We start from the raw sequence: 18,227 nt of genomic DNA, 5'->3' as shown, positions 1-18,227 counted from the left end.
AGGCTAGACACCGCACCAGCCACTGGCACCGTTATTATCATACACTGTTGCCTTACGTATAGTAGTATAGTTAACGCGTATCGAGCTCGACAACGCGAGCAAACATATTTACTTACATACATCGCGTACTTCTCTCGCTACTTAACATATTGTTGACCTATTAGCGCGTGAAAAAATTAACTCGTGCAAACGTACATTTCCGTAATTGAACAAAGAACGAGGCGAATAAATTTTTAAAATTATTTTTAAGGAAATTTATGAAATAGAACGCGCGAAACCTATAATCGCGATTTTATGTAATTTTATGCAATTACGAAAAAATATATTCATTTATGTAAATATACGAATATATTCAATAATTAGACCGGTTGACGAATACTATCGGCTAAACATTTTAGTTTCTTCCACGTTACGTTTCCTGAATGCTGATCACAAATTTTTCCTCTATATTCTGCTATGCAAACACAAATATATTTCTGGCTAAACAACGGTATTTAAACGTATGCGCGTATACACGGTGTTGATAAATTGTTGAAACGATTCTGCAAACAAACATGACGATTAATACGCAAAAACGTGGTTTCAGATTTATTTCTCTAGTTATACGAGAAATGACTACGTATATGTAATAAGAAAATTGTATTTATTTTGTATATGTAATAAGATAATTGTGTTTATTCGTTTTTATTTTTTTATTATATATATTTGTCGGAGAAGAGTCAGGAACAGGATTGTGGGCGTTTGATAGACCTCCCTTGGAGTTGGCCATCGTTGTGTGATAACGAAGACGCGGCCTGATGCTACGAGTATGGACACCACCGATTCGACAATCAGCAGCGGTGATTGGGCATTTGCGATGTTAGCGACGTTGGTCTTAGGTTCGATGACGAATGCACGGTCAACGGGATGGAAGAGATACTTGCTCTAACTCAAACTGACTGATCGTCAGGCCCTGCTCCCTTCGTCGGTGGGATCTCAAGAAAGAATGAATCTTCGTCCCAATGACGCCACAGAGGAAAACTATGATGGGGTGTGTCTAAAGACACGAGATCATCGGATCCGTCGGATATAGCCCTCGTTCCGAAAGTAAGGGAAATTGACGTCGCTGTCGATTGGTCAGTTTGGGACAAAGACTGTCTGTCCGTTTGGAAAATCTTAATTGCCTAAAAAACCCAGGTTTTATAGCGGGTCCTCGGGCTAACTGGACTTGTGCCGTGTACGTGCCTCAACATCAGGTATTCATTGTCCGAAGGAACCGTTGGAATGTTTTACTGTCAAGTACCTCTATTGGTATTTCTTTTAACGAGGGTCATACTATAATTCCATACCTTTGCTAGGCGAAGCACCCGTCCCGTTGACCGCGGCTACGTTCGGCGACTGATGGTCGCCTTGAGCCCAAGTTTATTATCACAAATCGCAAACAAGTACAATTGGGCAGGATGACGGCAAATTGTTTAATTACGACTGTAAACTTTAATTGCAATTTTACGGATTTTCCCGAAGTTCGAGAGGGACGGCTCCGGTGTCCTTTCATCTCCGACATATTTAAAAGAAAAAAGACGCGGTAGTTTGAAAATTAAAGAGATGTAAGCATATGGAGGAATAAATATCTTTAGTCGAAAAGAAGAAAATTCTTGCACTGATTCGAGACACCGTGAAGAAAGTCTACAGTATCGGGAAGCCTTTTATTCCTAATCGAAGGACGAAGCCGTGTGGAAGCCGTCGATCGCCGGAAATTGTCTTGGACCAGCGCGCTTTCTGCGTTCCGGGGATCGATGGAGCGCTATCTACCCTCTGACGCGTCCAAAATCGACTTGCAACCGTGTCATCGACGATCGATGAACCCCCGACATTCGACAAAGTAAGACGCAGTACTTGAATTGTTTCGGTTACGGAACATTCGGTCGATTGATTAACCCAATTCCCAATGCCATACAAAACAATGTCCAGTCATTCTGCATGATTTTACATTTCGACACAATTTGTATCATAAGTATGACGACGCTTCTACGTTTACTATTAGAATATGAAAAAGTAGATTTTCATAAAACATTGTATTTTACAAATCTATTACAAATGTATTAGGTTGCCTGAAAAACGTCTTTCTTTTACAGACACGTCTTTTACAACGACGCATCTTTTTACAAACATGAAACCTAATCCGTCGAACGTTGTGAACTTTATTTTGATACAACAAAATGGATCATACGTAATTCGATAGAATAATATAAAACGGAAAATGTCGTGCTTCCATTATTTCCTTATAAAACGAAAGATACTTTTCGGACGACCTAATATGTGCGTGCACAGCGTCTCGTAAAACAGATGAATACAATTGTTCCGTTGATAGTGTGGTAAAGAAGATGGTGAGACAAAGAGAATGCTGAGACTCGTGTAAATTTGTATCGACGAATATCTTGCAAATCACATATTAAATAAATCTGAAACTATTTTGATATCAATTCTAAGTGTAATCTAAGTGTTGCTACACATTTATTTCGGCGATTAAGATCCACAATTCCCAACAGATATAAATTTTTATAAAATATAAAGGTATAAAATATTATCAATATAAAATTGGAAATATTATATTAATAATATAAATATTTATATTAATAAATATTAGGTTGTCCGAAAAGTGTCTTTCTGTTTCAGACACGTCTTTTACAACGACGCATCTATATGCAAACATGAAACCTAATCCGTCGAACTTTATGAGCTTTATTTTGATAGAACAAAATGGATCATACGTAATTCGATAGAATAATATAAAACGGAAAATATCGTGCTTCCATTATTTCCTTATAAAACTTTTCGGACGACTTTGAGAACGACAAGAGTTGTAACGAAGACAAAGAGAAGAAACACGAATTAACGATTAATAAATTTTACTATTAGAATTATTATTCTATCAAAATTTTTATTCTTCTTTTGCAAAGCTTGTATTACGACGATTTTCACCGGTAAAAATGACGGATCTTAGACTCTTTACTTTTACTTTTAACTATCAGAGATATTCCAGTGTTTTTGACAAAACGAATGCTAACTTTTATTGAAATGGAAATACGGCTTTGTACACTATTTTATTTATAATATATCATTTTAATTAAAATCATCTATAACCGATACTAGTGTTAAAATCAATTCAAGGCTAAGTGCCTAAATAAAGTAACCTAAACCTAATCTATTTATTTCTACTCTATCTTAACACATTGTTGACCGGCTACGAGGTAACTCGTGTTTTCATGACCAGACGTTGCCAACCGGCCACGAGAAAACTCGTGATACGCTTTTTTCGCATCAGCGTCGTTTTCTCAGCGCGCTATTGTTGATGATACAGTGGAATTGTTGGTCAACATACCTCGAGCTGTGTCTCTCGCTCATAAGACCCGTCAGGTTGCGTCCTTTGTTGTAAACAAAATTTCAACGATGACGGAACGTACCAATGAAGAGTCTTTCAATGAATTAGACGCTGATGTTTTACCTGATTGTCCGAGTGATTGTGAATCAAATTGTGGTGACTTGGAAAATGATACTGTATCAGAAGATAGTAAATCTGATATTAGGTCAGCAAAATATCATTAAACTTACGTGTATATTACAATACAATAAGCATTTTACGAAAAACTTTAAAGTGGTCGAAAAAATGAGCATTTTTTCTGATAAACTGCACCTCGTTCGATGCATATAAAACGTACTGTACCTATCTGCCAAAAAATAAAACGAGATACACAAAATTTCTACTGGATGTAGCTAGAGAATGGATAACTGTGGATTCCAAAGAACGCAGCATTGCACCTGAAGCTTCTCGAATTTCTAAAACAGCTTTTTATAATGATGCACCCTTCAGGCTTTCCGGACGACTGAGAAACCACGTCTTAGAAAAAATAGTCACTGGCAGAAAAACAGATCCGACTAGAGCGTACAGAGTATGCTCTTGAAAAGGAAAACGCAGCGAAACTAGATATATTTGCAAAAGGTGTTGCGTACCATTACACGTAGGTGATTGTTACACTGTTTATCACGGGAAAAAAGAAATATTAAACATTGAATAATAAATGAAATTTATTAAAGTTTATTTATATTGTTTTACTTGCATATACAATTGCGAAATAATAGCCGGTGACATGAAATAAATTGACAGTAAAATTGCCGGTCAACAATGTGTTAAAATTATCTATGTATGATATATTTGGATAACCCGTTGCTAAGCTCGGCTCTAAGAAAATCTACGCTTACAAAATAACCTAATAATAGAAACAATCCATCATACTCTCTGAAAACACCATCGGAACTGAATGGAAAGCCTCGTAGACTGAAGATGCTTGCGACGAAACTTCTATACTCGATTGTACGTGTCCAACCGGGCATGATACTTTCGGAATACCAGTGAACCGCGACGTGACGACCCCTCGACCCCTCGACGAAGTTGCTAAAAATTCGCCGCTTACAAGCAGCACAATATTCCCCGGATACTTGTTTCATACGGCGAATACCGAAGTGACCGTGCATGAGCGTCGAATTCCCGGTAGTCAACGAATATCGAGAAACGAGCCTCTGTTCGACGCAATGCTGGCTGCACTTCTCCTGGCTGCCCGGTTTTCAGCCGCGCGAGCACTTCCAGACGCTCGTAAATTGGCGAAAGGGAGAAATAAAGTGAGACGAAGAGAAGAAGACGAATAAGAAGAGGGAAGCCTTCGGTCAACGAGAGAGAATCGAAGGATGGTCGAGAGGAGAGAAAGAGGCAACGAAGGGAAGCTGAAGAGCCAGAGGCGGCTGCGACCATCGATTTCTCGACCGGTGTTACGCTCCTTCGACTGGGAAAAACTTGCCGCTCGACGATCCGCTATGGCTGTACGCGGTGACGAGAAAAATGCTCCTTGGGGAATTTGTTATTAAGACGCACACTGGGTGTGCTGGAAAAACTGAAGCAAAGTTGCGAAGGTAGAAAATCATCGAAACATAAAAAGACCTTCTAATTATTTGCATTGAAACGACTGTAGCTTGCCAGGTTTCTGGGTTCAAACGAACAATGGCTTTAATTAGCAAAAATATTCAATGCTGGAGAAATTATTTTAAGATATACACTGGAGGCGTTAAACATGTTAGGATCAAAATGCAGAAATAAATATTCGACGAAACGAAAGGATTTTTATCCTGTGGAACGATGAATATAGCTCGTCGCGAGATTTTTCTATTGAAATACGTGGTAGCTTTAAAAATATTTAATGTAAACGTCTATGAATAGACAAAGAACGAGAAGTAGGTAAATTATATGTTAGGATATAATTGTCATTTTTCTGTATAATGTCATCGGAAGAAAACAAATTGTGAGTACGATTTTTGCAAGTGTCAATCGACACAGTCAGCTACGAATCCATAAAATGGCCTTGCGGAATCTCAACACTGACCGATGGCACAACGGACAAAGCATAAATCACGGAAAGCGTTAACCTAGATTCCGTTCCTTGAAACCACGCATGCATATCAATATCACGAGTTTGCAAAATTTCATGGAAAAAGGGAAGGATGGATTCACGTAAATCTAACAATAAGAATGGATCGACTGTTTTCAGTACGATAGCACAATTTCTGTATCACTTCTACTTCGCAATTGTTATAATATTTCGCACGTAATATAAATACGAGTATTTAAAAAAATATAACAAACCTGCTTTTCATACGAAAAATATAAAATAGCAGGTTTAACTTTTTTAGAATTGAATTTTCAGGAAATTTTTGAAAGTTTTATCTATCGTTTACGATAGAAACGACACGTATCTTCTGATGTTCTATACAGAAGATATGACGCATTAAACTTCAAAACCAGTTTTATTGAAAACAAATATACTTAACGTTTAATTAGTTAACAATCTGTGAAAGATTCAACAAATGAAATTTTGCATATCAGTAAAATGAAAATATTTTCTTAACCTCTGTACCAGAAAGAATGAACTTCAAGCTAATATTTTTATTCGAACGCATCGACCAACCCCTTGAAGAACGCGACGGAGGGTGGAAAGAAAAATGGAGGCCTCTGCGAGCGCGACTGGGCCATGGTGTAACAATAACATGGAAATAGATACAGGGGACGTCGTGTCTCATATATCTTGCTGAACACACGGCTACACAGAGGGAAAGGCCCTTTTTCTTCTCTGCTTGCGCCATCGCGCGAAAAGTTTATCGGTTATTGTCAAGCATAGTGACCCAGACACGACTATGAAACTTCCTCCAACCCTGCGCATATGGAAAAAAACTTTACCCCTTTCGTGATTGACTGTGCGCCACGTGCTGAGTGATTTACAGTAATTCAAGAAAGCATTTTCTCACTTATCCAAACTTTTTACCAATTTGTATATCGTATTGTACCTGCTACACGAAACACTTAGAAATTTTCTTAACGTTGAATGAAATGCGGTTATTACGATTACATTATGACTATGTATAAAGTTTAAAATGCGTATAACATGTAAAAAAGTGCGTAAAAAAGTAAATATCTTTCGAAAAACATTTCAATTGCGCGTAGTTCTTCGAAATTACGTATTTAATCGAATTAATTTCTATTGAAATATGTGTCGTTTCGTGTGCTACACTAGATTAGCCGTGTAGTAGTGACACACATATATGAACACCATATATGAAACCTCTGAAAGGACAACTGCGCTATCAAATTTGGAACGAATCGAATATCCAACACGATCCTTTCAGATATGTATGTATATCGAATTTTGTACAAATTCTGCATCGACCAAACACAGAAGAGAAAATCGCGCAGCATACCGACCACATACAGTGCTCATGTCCACGATATTCCTCTATCCCTTAATTCTCAGGCGATTAAGATCCACAATTGCCAACAGATATAAATTTTTAGAAAATATAAAAGTATAAAACATAATTAATATAAAATTGGAAATATTATATTAATAATATAAATATTTGTATTAATAAATATTAGGTTGTCTGAAAAATGTCTTTCTCTTACAGACACGTCTTTTACAACGATGCATCTTTAGACAAACATGAAATCTAATCCGTCGAAAGTTGTGATCTTTATTTTGATAGAACAAAATGAATCATTCGTAATTCGATAAAATAATATAAAACGGGAAATGTGCATCCATTATTTCCTTATGAAACGAAAGAAACTTTTCGGACGACCTAATATGTGCGTGCACAGCGTCTCGTAAAACAGATGAATACAATTGGTCCACAATTGTGGTAGTGTGGTAAAGAAGATGGTGAGACAAAGAGAGTGCTGAGACTCGTGCAAATGTATATCGACGAAGATCTTGCAAATCACATATTAAATAAATCTGAAACTATTTTGATATCGATTCTAAGTGTAATCTAAGTGTTGCTACACATTTATTTCGGCGATTAAGATCCACAATTGCCAACAGATATAAATTTTTAGAAAATATAAAAGTATAAAACATAATTAATATAAAATTGGAAATATTATATTAATAATATAAATATTTGTATTAATAAATATTAGGTTGTCTGAAAAATGTCTTTCTCTTACAGACACGTCTTTTACAACGATGCATCTTTAGACAAACATGAAATCTAATCCGTCGAAAGTTGTGATCTTTATTTTGATAGAACAAAATGAATCATTCGTAATTCGATAAAATAATATAAAACGGGAAATGTGCATCCATTATTTCCTTATAAAACGAAAGAAACTTTTCGGACGACCTAATATGTGCGTGCACAGCGTCTCGTAAAACAGATGAATACAATTGGTCCACAATTGTGGTAGTGTGGTAAAGAAGATGGTGAGACAAAGAGAATGCTGAGACTCGTGCAAATGTATATCGACGAAGATCTTGCAAATCACATCTAAATAAATCACTTGCAAATCACTTGTAAATAAATCTGAAACTATTTTGATATTAATTCGAAGTGTAATCCAAGTGTTGCTATACAGTTATTTCGGCGATTAAGATTCACAATTCTCAACAATTTCTACGTAATTCAAGACACGTTCCTAACGACCAAGTAGATAGTTTCATTTATAACAGTCGATAATTCATACGAATTAGCAGTTTTAGGATTGAAAAATTTCTAGAATAGAGTTACAATTGTTTCTAGAATGATTCATGCGTTAGGAAACTGTCTAGAAGATGTGTCGAACCTTGTCCGAATTACAAATTTGTATCTCCACTTTCACATCACTTTTTCAAATTTAAACTCATATAAGAGAAACGCAGGAAAATTCTCGTTATTCATGAAAGCAAATAAACGAGATTCGTATTTTTTAACGATAGAATAAAATTGGATAGGTTCATCAAATTAAATATAAAATAACATACATCAATCTAATATGGGAAAATGGTGATATTCGGTGTTTCGGAAAATCTAAAAAAGAAGATGGTAACTTTTAATTTTGATACGCCGCAAAATTGCCAGAAGATAAATTACACGGGCGTGAATAACGAAGTGCTGGTATCCAGAGGCACGAGAGAGCGGATGATTTTATATCTTCGCTAAAATTTTACACGTTTGTTACGCGTTGGTACAATGTTCATTCGACAAAGAGAGAAATGATTTATTTACCGATCGACGCATATGATAAACCCCATCGTCGGTTATTTGCATAATGATTTATATTTTATTTGTTAACTTTGATCGTTTAATCAAGACCGCGCGTATTTACCGATTCTGTGTTCTTTATCAACCCATACACACTCCATTTCCACCGGTGTCCATAAATTTCTAAATATTTTTCATTAAAATTATCACGAATCTTTCCTCTCTGTTGTTTCCGCGCGTTTCCATCGTTACGACTTGCACAATTCATCGACGCGATACGAAAACCACCCACTTGTATTTTCCTGTTGCGAAAACGAAAACGAAGAAGCCATGTACCTTGTAACTGACACGCAGATCAAACTACGATCAACGACGAACAACAATTTTGGTAACGCGAGTTCTCCATAAAAGTCGATCTCCATCCGAAAAACGCCTCCAGGAAGCGTGGATAGTTTTTTTTCTCGTTTTATATTTCCAACAACGGAACCATGTTCCATTGGAAAAAGCCTGCCACTGCGAAAAAATGTTTCTAATAATTGCTGGAAAAATCCGCAGGCCGACCGATCAATCAATAACGGAGAACGATATTGTTTTGCGACGCTATCGATGCACATGCTAGTCGGATACTCGTCTGACAGCAGGTGACGGTGACAGGTGTCAATTTCGAGGTGACTGCTGTCAAGGAACGTTACCTTCTGTCATCGACGTTAAATTATGACCGTTTTCCCAACGCGATTCTTGCCGCCAGTTTAAATGCTGTTCCCACTTGTTTGAAGTATTCTCTTCAATGGATACAAAACATGGTAGAGGAACAGACCACGGGAAACATGTCGCGTGTGTTGACACGATATCATTTTTCGATGGATCACAGATCATATAGGAAAATGAGAATCCTTGTTTAACTTAGTCCTTTGGCTAGCAAGGATGATGTTTATTTGTCTAAAAACTTCAAGATGGATTGAGCTATACGAAACCAAGGATATTAAAGACTTTAAAGCTGTAATGTGCATATATATCGAATTATCGACAACTGTACAGCACAGAACATAACGATTCTAAACATTTGATCGACGTTTGATCCAGTATTTATGGCATTTGTAGGGCGAAATCGAGATTCATTTTATTTTCATTTACCCTTTTTTTAATCCTCGAATATTACCACAACGAATACCATGACGTAGCAACAAAATTCTGTTGCACGTAACGACAAGTCCAAATAAAACGTTTCTCCACTGACCGACATCTTCCTGGAAACAAAAGAACAATTCCTCAAGATCTAGCACTCGAAACTCTGCAGCACAGCTCGCGACATTTTAATGCCCTCGATCCTGAATTTACGAAAACTAAGCCGAATCTAAGGAAACCGTGCTTAAACGCAAGAAGAAGACTTCTCGTTATCCGTGGGTAACGAGTCGTGTCTCGTATCGATGCCAGACAGCCTGCCCCTCTACACAGGCATCGGCTCTGGTTCGATCAATTTCCACGCGGAGCGCAAAGAATTGCGCTTCCGCCGTCGAAGCCGCTGTCACCGGTCTCTGCTATCCTCCCGCTCCCCCTTTGCCGCATCTGCGTCAATTACAGACGAACTTGGTCGGTTCTCCACAGAGAAGCAAGAGAGGAGAACAGTGAGAGCGAGGAACAGAGACGGACAACATACAAACGAGAGGGACAGAGAGAGAGAGAGAGAGAGAAAGAAGCAAATAGAGGAAGGAGGGTGGTTGAAAGAGGAAAGAGGAGCGGTTCGCTCGGATATACGTGGCAACGAGGACCTCGGATCTTGATGGTTGCGCGTAGCAGAGGCAACGGTTACGAGATGCGTTGGTGTGCGGCTCCGGAGAGAGGAGAGACCGGGCCAGCAAGAACGGCCAGAGGGACAGGGACGGATGAACGAGGCGGAGAGGCGGAGGGTGACGGAGATGGAACGAAGGGTGGCGGTGAACGCTGGCGAACGTGCCAACGGGAGGAGGAAGGGGGTGCGGAAAAAGGGAGGAAAAAAGAGACAGGTACGCGTAGAAGGAGAAATATACAGGCAACGCTCGGAGAGCACGGCGACCGGAGAGAGAATTCAGCGAGAGAAAAAGAGAGAACGAGAGATGTGGTCGCAGGAGGCGGTGGAAGTGGAGGAGGAGTAGCAATCAATACAGAGCCACCAGAGCAAAACCATCCCTCGACTTCTATCTGCCTCTCTCTTGCGCTCGGTTCCTATCGCGGTCTCGCTATCTTTCTTCTTTAACCTCCACCATCCCTCTATCTCCGTTTCTCTCGCTCTCTCTACCCCTAACAGCCACGAATACGACGGTTATATGGATGCTATAGGGCATAGAGCGTCGCTAACAGGGACTTTCGTACGCTTCCACTCGGCTGTGTTGGCCCGGTCTCTTCTCTCTCTTCTCTGTGTATCTCTCGCGTTGTACACACCCGCGCGATCCGGTTCCGTCGAGAGCGACCGCGTCTGCCGCTGCTGCTTCTGTTAGCTGCCACACGGCTCTCTGTGTGCGCATCGACTCTCTCTCCTCTCTGTGTGTTGCTCGGGTTACCTGCGATTATGAGCGATCGTGCGTGCGCCAGTGGACCGGCCGGAGCTCGGAACGCGCGCCCGAGCTACGCGGCTCCGATTTGGCTTGCAAAGAGGTGGTTTGGGTGTTTCGATGAACCAGCGCGCAGGATACCAGCGAAATAATTGGATTTCTCTTCTTTCTTTCGTTATGTCTTTAAAGAACCGTTTCCGTAAATTTCACCCTTAACTACTAATGCAGCACGATCAAATGCGTTAAACATTATGAACATGGATATAGTTTTTGTCTTTGCGAATTTACAATATAATTTGTAAGATATTCCAACGATAAATGCCCGCATAGGGTAGGTCATTTATTAAAATCGTCTTAACAAATTCCATCTTAACAAATGGTTTCACTTAAAAGATTAATTTCACTTTTTCCCGCCACCACTCGATCTACAGAAAACAATTTCCACCATTTGGTTTCCTCCATCGAACAACTTTTGTAGAAATATTATTTTGGTAGATTCAGTTCCTCGCGAGCTATTCTTTGTTACTAGCTTGTGCGTCTCGCGTTAAATTGGTCGTAAACAAATCATTAAGCAGAGGGTTAATATAATAAAGAAATGATAAAGAAAGAGGACAAAGAAGACATTTCTTAGCAAATGAAGTTAACTGGAGACAGATTGTCGTTGTCATGAACAATACTGCGTTCTTGAACCGATAATAATTACACCGCGTGGTTCAATGCTGTGAGCATAATTCAAGGGCGAAGAGAAAGGTTGCTTAGTTGGACGTTCACGATCCCCGTGAACTTGGATTCGCAAGATCATGGACCTTGACTCTGCCGACTCGCTAAACCTTCCATTAATGAAACTAGCGTGAAACGTTTCGATCACTGCGTAAATTACATTTCCTTCGATCAACGAGTATAATGCGAACAGAAAGTCCAGACGAACAGTCACGGAGGATGAGGATTTGTTAAGACATACAGACGCGTGACATTTTAAACCAGATTTCAAACGTTACAAGGTTACACTAGTGTAGTATCGGAATACTCAGGCTGTAAGACGTCGCTGCTGAGTACAGCCGCTTTTCTTTTCATTTTTTGTATCGTGGAAGAAAAATCGGAGAGACTCCGGTCGCCGGGATTCGAACCCGAGTTCCGAACGTTAGCAACCTAAGGCGCTAACCACTGCGCTGCAGTCGTCCGACACCTTTTTAAGATTTAAAGTTTATTGAGTCGAAGAATACAGTTTTAACAGTTTACAGAATTTTTGTAATGATATGTTAGGCAAAGGTACCGATACGCGGCGGTATCGTGTTTAATACAATTTTTGGGTTTAAGCCGCTGGGGAGCGGAGCTTTTTTATGATTTTTTTTTATTTTTTTCTATCCTGAAAACTTGGTCGCGTCGTCCGACACTAGTTAGTGTCGAGTGATGGTATTTGCTATGGAGTGCCGCCACAGGCCTTTTTTTCACGATGCTACACTAGATTATTATGGATATTTATGGATTATTCAAAATGCAAAAATGTATAGAATAATATGTAAAATATCTACCTAACCACATGAAACAAACGTCTATTTAAATTCTATTGCTTTGCTTGTGATTAGATACGGAAATAGATAGCTTTTCATGTTGGATGTTGCATGTACGCGATATAGTGCTTTAACAGGTTGTTAATTAATCAATTAAATGCATTTATTGTTGGCAAAACCGGTTCTAAGTTTAGCGTTTTATTTACGGGAACGTAAGAAGAAATGTGTTTCCATGGTTAGTAATTGATAAAATGGGATAGAAATCCGCGGTCTGTTAATTTGTTCTTTTTCTTAATTTATGTTTCAGCATTGACTACAAAGATTATTCGTTGGTAATTAATTTCTTCGACTGTTCTTAACACGTTGCAATTTAAAGGGAAGGAAAAGAATTTTCAATTTGCAACTTTGCTTACATTATTTATGTTACTGCTATATAGATCATTGTCAATGCTGAGGATAGAAAATAAAATTTAATTTGCCGTGTATTAAAGTCAAATCACGCTGTGAACGAATATGGAGCGACGATCGATTATGGAAGGTAAGGAAAAGCGCGTTAAAATGTTGAAATACTCACAATTAATTACGGGGCCTCAACTCATAGTAAAAGCTGGCTCCACGAGGCTCCATCACATCTGAAACAGAGAAATACGAGGTGCCATTAATATTTCGCTGTCGAACGATTCTCCGCAGTTCCTATATCACCGCCTCGACCAATTAGAATGCAAACACACGGCCATTAGGAAATCTCCGTCACATTTGCATGTTAACCGAAGAGTTTTCTACTCGTTCATTACGCGCCACCGTTTCGCCCTTTATCCTTCGTTTGGTCATTTTTTATTCTCGGTTCGACACGAGACAGTTCTCATAGTTTTAACATATGACATTCCCTAATAGAAAACGATACGTTCATCGAAAGCCTTGAACATTTTTGTATTTTATTTATAATGAATCGATCGAATTCAGACGTAACTATAGGTGCAAATGGTGGTGGAATTTAACAAAATACACGCAATATAAAAATCACAAAATACTGTAAGCAATACGATGCGAAATCAGAGTTCGATTTCAGTTATATCGAAAATACATTCCATTTTTATTAGATAGGAACAATAATCTGATATAAGGAATTAAATTTCAGTTTCTGTTATCTTTGATTTAATTATTAAAGTTGCCAAAAATTATTCTTTCGGCATCTATAATCCTTGAGCTAACAGTTGCACGATAACGCGAAACTTTCGTAAATTTTCAGAGAATATGAAAAGATTAAGGATTGAGAATTTCGAAAAAATTGCACACTCTGACAACTCTATGCTTCGAGTTCGAGCATATCGCAAGAATCAATTTTCCATATCAATGAATGAAAACAGCCGCTCTGCTTACGTGGAACAAAGTACAATAGTGTGCACGCGATTATCGCCATTCATATTCACGGAGCATCCATTTCGCGAGGGATTACAGCCAGCTACTCCTGATAAATATTTATACGTACACGGTGAACGGTGCACCATATGCAACCGAGGGTAAATGTTTAATTTCGCCATGTTTCAGAAGTTCCTGGTGCAAACAGACCAAGTTTCCGTACGAGGGAGCAACTTTGACTGATATCGAAACGATATCGGGCAAATTCGACTATACCGAGATACTTGCAACATACTGTTACGTGTAAGAGGAAAATTAAAGCAAGGACGAATATTTTAATAACTAATATTTCGATCATTTCACTTTGAAATGGAATGCTACGAATATGTATTCCCAGTCCATGAATTAAAAATTCTTTTTACTATTCTATTACAATGTAAATGTACTGTAATTCTTAAAAAGCATAGAACATCCATGAAATAAATTTATTCCATTCCTTGATCTTATCTCAACTCTTTCGTAAAGATTAAGGGTGGATAAAAAAAATAACTCCTGTCAAAATTGATGATTTTTTATGTATAATGTATTTTTTATCTATTATGTAAAAAAGCAATTCGTTGCTTATATACGTAAACTCTCTAAGAGTTTAAACGCGGATAAACAAAGGGACTTTCTCTGTTTAATGGACAGTGTGGCCTTATTTGTTGTTACGATTTGCCAAACAGTCATTTCACAGACGGACGGTTAGAGAAGAAGAAGGATTTCGAGCGTTAGAAATAGACAGATAAGAGAGAAATTATTATTTAGAGTATTGAAGATTGACAGAGGAAGAGTGGTAGTTTAGGACGTGGAAAATCGATTCTCAATTTTCAGGTACACCTTGTACAAAGCTTTGCTATTTATTATTATTTATTGTTATGAATTATCATTAATTTTTACTTCTGTATTTTATGTAAGTATTGTTATAATAAACTCGATTTTCAGATTTTCAGAATCGATCCCTGAATTATCCTAGAATTGAACATTATACATATATACATATATATATAAATCAAAGTTTGTGTGTTCTGCAAAGAGTTCCACAGCAGTCAACGTAACCGCACCAAATTTTCTATGAATATTCTTCAACACCTTGGCAAAAATTCTACCGGGAACCTCAATTACAACCAAATGCGTTAAATTTAAGCCTGAGCAAATTTTTCTATAGTGACTCGATAGGTGATTTTCGATAATTTGAAGACAGAACATGTGAAGAATCGATTTTCCTCGCACGATGGTGCACGTGTATCCTGGATAATTTCAAAATTTAACGTAAAAGTATCACTTTAAAAAAAAAAGCGGGAAATTAAATTAAAGCGAAATTTGAACAAGCGAGGACTTGAAAAAAAATTATGAATATTTAAAAAAATAATTTTGTGAGGGTTTAGACCCTTGAAAGAAGGTTTAATGCCCAAGGTTCAAATTATTCAGCTTCTCAAAAGCGCGAGAAACGCCGGGCACACGCAGCTAGTTTGAACTTTCGCTTAAATTACCAACGACCCAGTTTGTCTATGGACAGCTAATTGCGATATAATTACAAATAATACTCGCAGCAATTTATGATATAATAAATGCCGTAGTAAAAAAAAAAAAAAAAAAATAAAATCTGACAATTCAAAACTACAATATTTTTCCTACTGCAGAAAACAGGGAAAAATTGACAGGATACATTTTTCTCATAAATCTAGCAATTTTGTGCTTTGAAAAATTTATCAATATTACCGGCAAAATGACACTGAAAGTTATTCACATTTTACTGCCCATTCTTTAAACATGTACCGATCGTTAATAACTATGTGAAACTAACTACGGTGGTGGGCAGCGGGTGGAAAATCCAGGATTCTGTCGTCGTCGCGTGTCGGTCAAATTGCTTGTCTCTCTTTCTTCCGATCGTCGACGAACGAAAGTAATACCACAAACGAGTAAATTGATTTCGAAGTGGAAACGCGAACGGAGGTAATATTTGTGGAGGGTCAGTCAGGTTGGTCGTCGCGCTACAAATGAGAGAACGCCACGAAACGTCTGTATATCGGCGTTCGTTAATACGAAATCAATATTACTAGCCGCGTGCGTGTCGTCTCCGTTTTCGACGGCCGTACAGATTTTTCATTGACGATTCTCGACGATTCGAAACGATAAGGGCACCGTAACATCGACTGTTTTTTATTGTGCCAACGAAATACTTTCGTGGCCTCGATCTGTCTTTCTCTCCTTGAGAAATTCGTTTGCTTCTCTAAAAGTCTGCTTCGTATATCACTGATTGTCCAACCAAGTCATAAATCATTGCCTTCTTTCATTTACGGATGTCAGAGGAATTTTTTTCACGCGAGTTTCATTCCATTTCACGATGAAACTGGTCGTACAGAAACTCACGACCGACTTAATGCCATTTTTTATGACAAAGAAAGAGTTTAGTATATTATTTTAATATACGTGACACGCGAAAGTATTTATCTATTTAGTATATCGACATTTATAGAAATAGATAAGTATAAGACACACCTGTGATTATCATAATCGCATTGACAACGTTCGAAACAAATTAGAAAATGTAATTGCAACACGTATGTACTTCATAGAAGTCAGAATACAGTCTTGAAAATACTAGTAGAATTATCATTAACACAAATTATGTGCTTAACACTTTGAGTGCCACGCCGAAATCACGTGTTTCGCCCAGGACGCCACGCGAGTATTTTTATTATTCAAAGCATATAATGGCAAAATAATAATAAATTGGTGATGTAAGACAACATTCTTCCCCAATGGACCGTTTATCTTATTGGTGGTGACCACCGTGGCGCCTTGGTAACAGCTGATAGCGACATATTGTAACAAGGCTTCGTTTGTTTCAACAAACCATTCGCATTCGTTCTTTCGTCGTAAGCAAAACGTCCAGAATACATTGTCGAAACGTGTAGAAGATATTAGTAAACAGTATTTGCTCATTCTATATATAATAGTAAGATGGAGAGACAAGCGTGACATTGTTATGATTTCGACGAAACATTCGGCTGAAATGGTGAAGGTCCGCAAAAAAAGTTATGTTTGTGAGAAACCAATGGTAGTGGTAGATCACAACAGAGGAAAACGTGCTGTAGATTTATCGGATCAAACGATAGCATATTCTACGCCACATAGAAGAACCCTCAAGTGGTATACAAAATTAGCTTTTGAGTTATTGTCTTGATATTGTTTTGAGTTATTGTTATAATACATCAATTTCAAACGCGATGATACTCTATAAACAAGGAACAAAAACAAAAATCAAGGTATCAGCGTTTAGAATGGCACTCGCAGTGCACCTTGCACAGTGCCATTCATCAGAGCCGTCAAATATACTTATTCGAAAAAGATTGCGACACGAAATGCTGAAGAAAGAAGGGCAAGCGTACCTGGCACGAAAATTTTGCAGAGAGTGCTATAAAAAAATGTCAAACAGTTAGGATCAAAAATTGCTAAGAATCGGACCAAAAAGGTGATCACCTATCGTCCAGATTGTATCGATGAGCCACATTTATGTTTAAAGTGTTTTAACACAGTGTACCGTTAAATGCAAGATTTGTTCTCATTCTTTTTTTATTGGTGTTCTAATAAAAATGTTTAATTGTTTAATGGGACACTTTTTATTTCAAAGTATCTTGTATTTATCGGTTACATTCAAAATGCCCCAACTGTCAATTTTCATTCAATTTTTACGATTGTAAGAAGTTCAAAAGCTCCGGTCGCCAATGACCATCATGGTGTCACAGGAAAAACCGTGGCAGTCAATTCACATTGTACTCATTCGTTCAAAATAAAATTGCTTTAAAATTTTACCACTCTAATTGTAATAGCCATTTCTTATTACAGTACCGACGATATTAGGTTGTCCGAAAAGTTTCTTTCGTTTTATGAGGAAATAATAGACGCACAACGTCTTTCGTTTTGTATTATTTTGTACGATCCGGTTTGTTCTGTTTATCTCAGCACAGCGACATTTCACAGACTTGGTTTCACGTTTCTATGAAGTTGCACTGTTGCAAAAAACACGTTTGCAAAAGAAAGACACTTTTCGGACAACCTAATATTTTTAAAAATGTCACACAGATATATGCACAAAAATGTGTTACGATAAGATATTATACTCTCGTACTAGAAATACTTTCGTAAGTCAGTATATGTACCTCGAGTAAGAGCAAGAAAGTTCAAAAACGATCGACAAGGTGATAATTACATTTTAATTAATAGCAGTATCGCTTCGAAATGA

General features: G+C 37.8%; 1 protein-coding gene across 14 annotated transcripts in view; it reads right to left on the bottom strand.

The window, feature by feature from the left end:
• Nucleotides 1-18,227, bottom strand: part of LOC100749908 (bromodomain adjacent to zinc finger domain protein 2B) — a 235,866-nt gene that overhangs the window by 70,205 nt on the left and 147,434 nt on the right. For all 14 annotated transcript variants that reach the window (XM_024366294.2, XM_024366304.2, XM_024366302.2 and 11 more), the window contains one exon: nucleotides 13,155-13,212. The gene's annotated coding sequence lies outside the window, so the exon portion shown is untranslated. The remainder of the gene's footprint in view (nucleotides 1-13,154; nucleotides 13,213-18,227) is intronic.

The sequence above is a fragment of the Bombus impatiens genome, unplaced genomic scaffold (genome assembly GCF_000188095.3).
Source record: "Bombus impatiens unplaced genomic scaffold, BIMP_2.2 scf_0208, whole genome shotgun sequence".
In the NCBI taxonomy this organism is placed as follows: Eukaryota; Metazoa; Arthropoda; class Insecta; order Hymenoptera; family Apidae; genus Bombus; species Bombus impatiens.
This window is presented reverse-complemented; position numbering and strand designations above follow the sequence as displayed.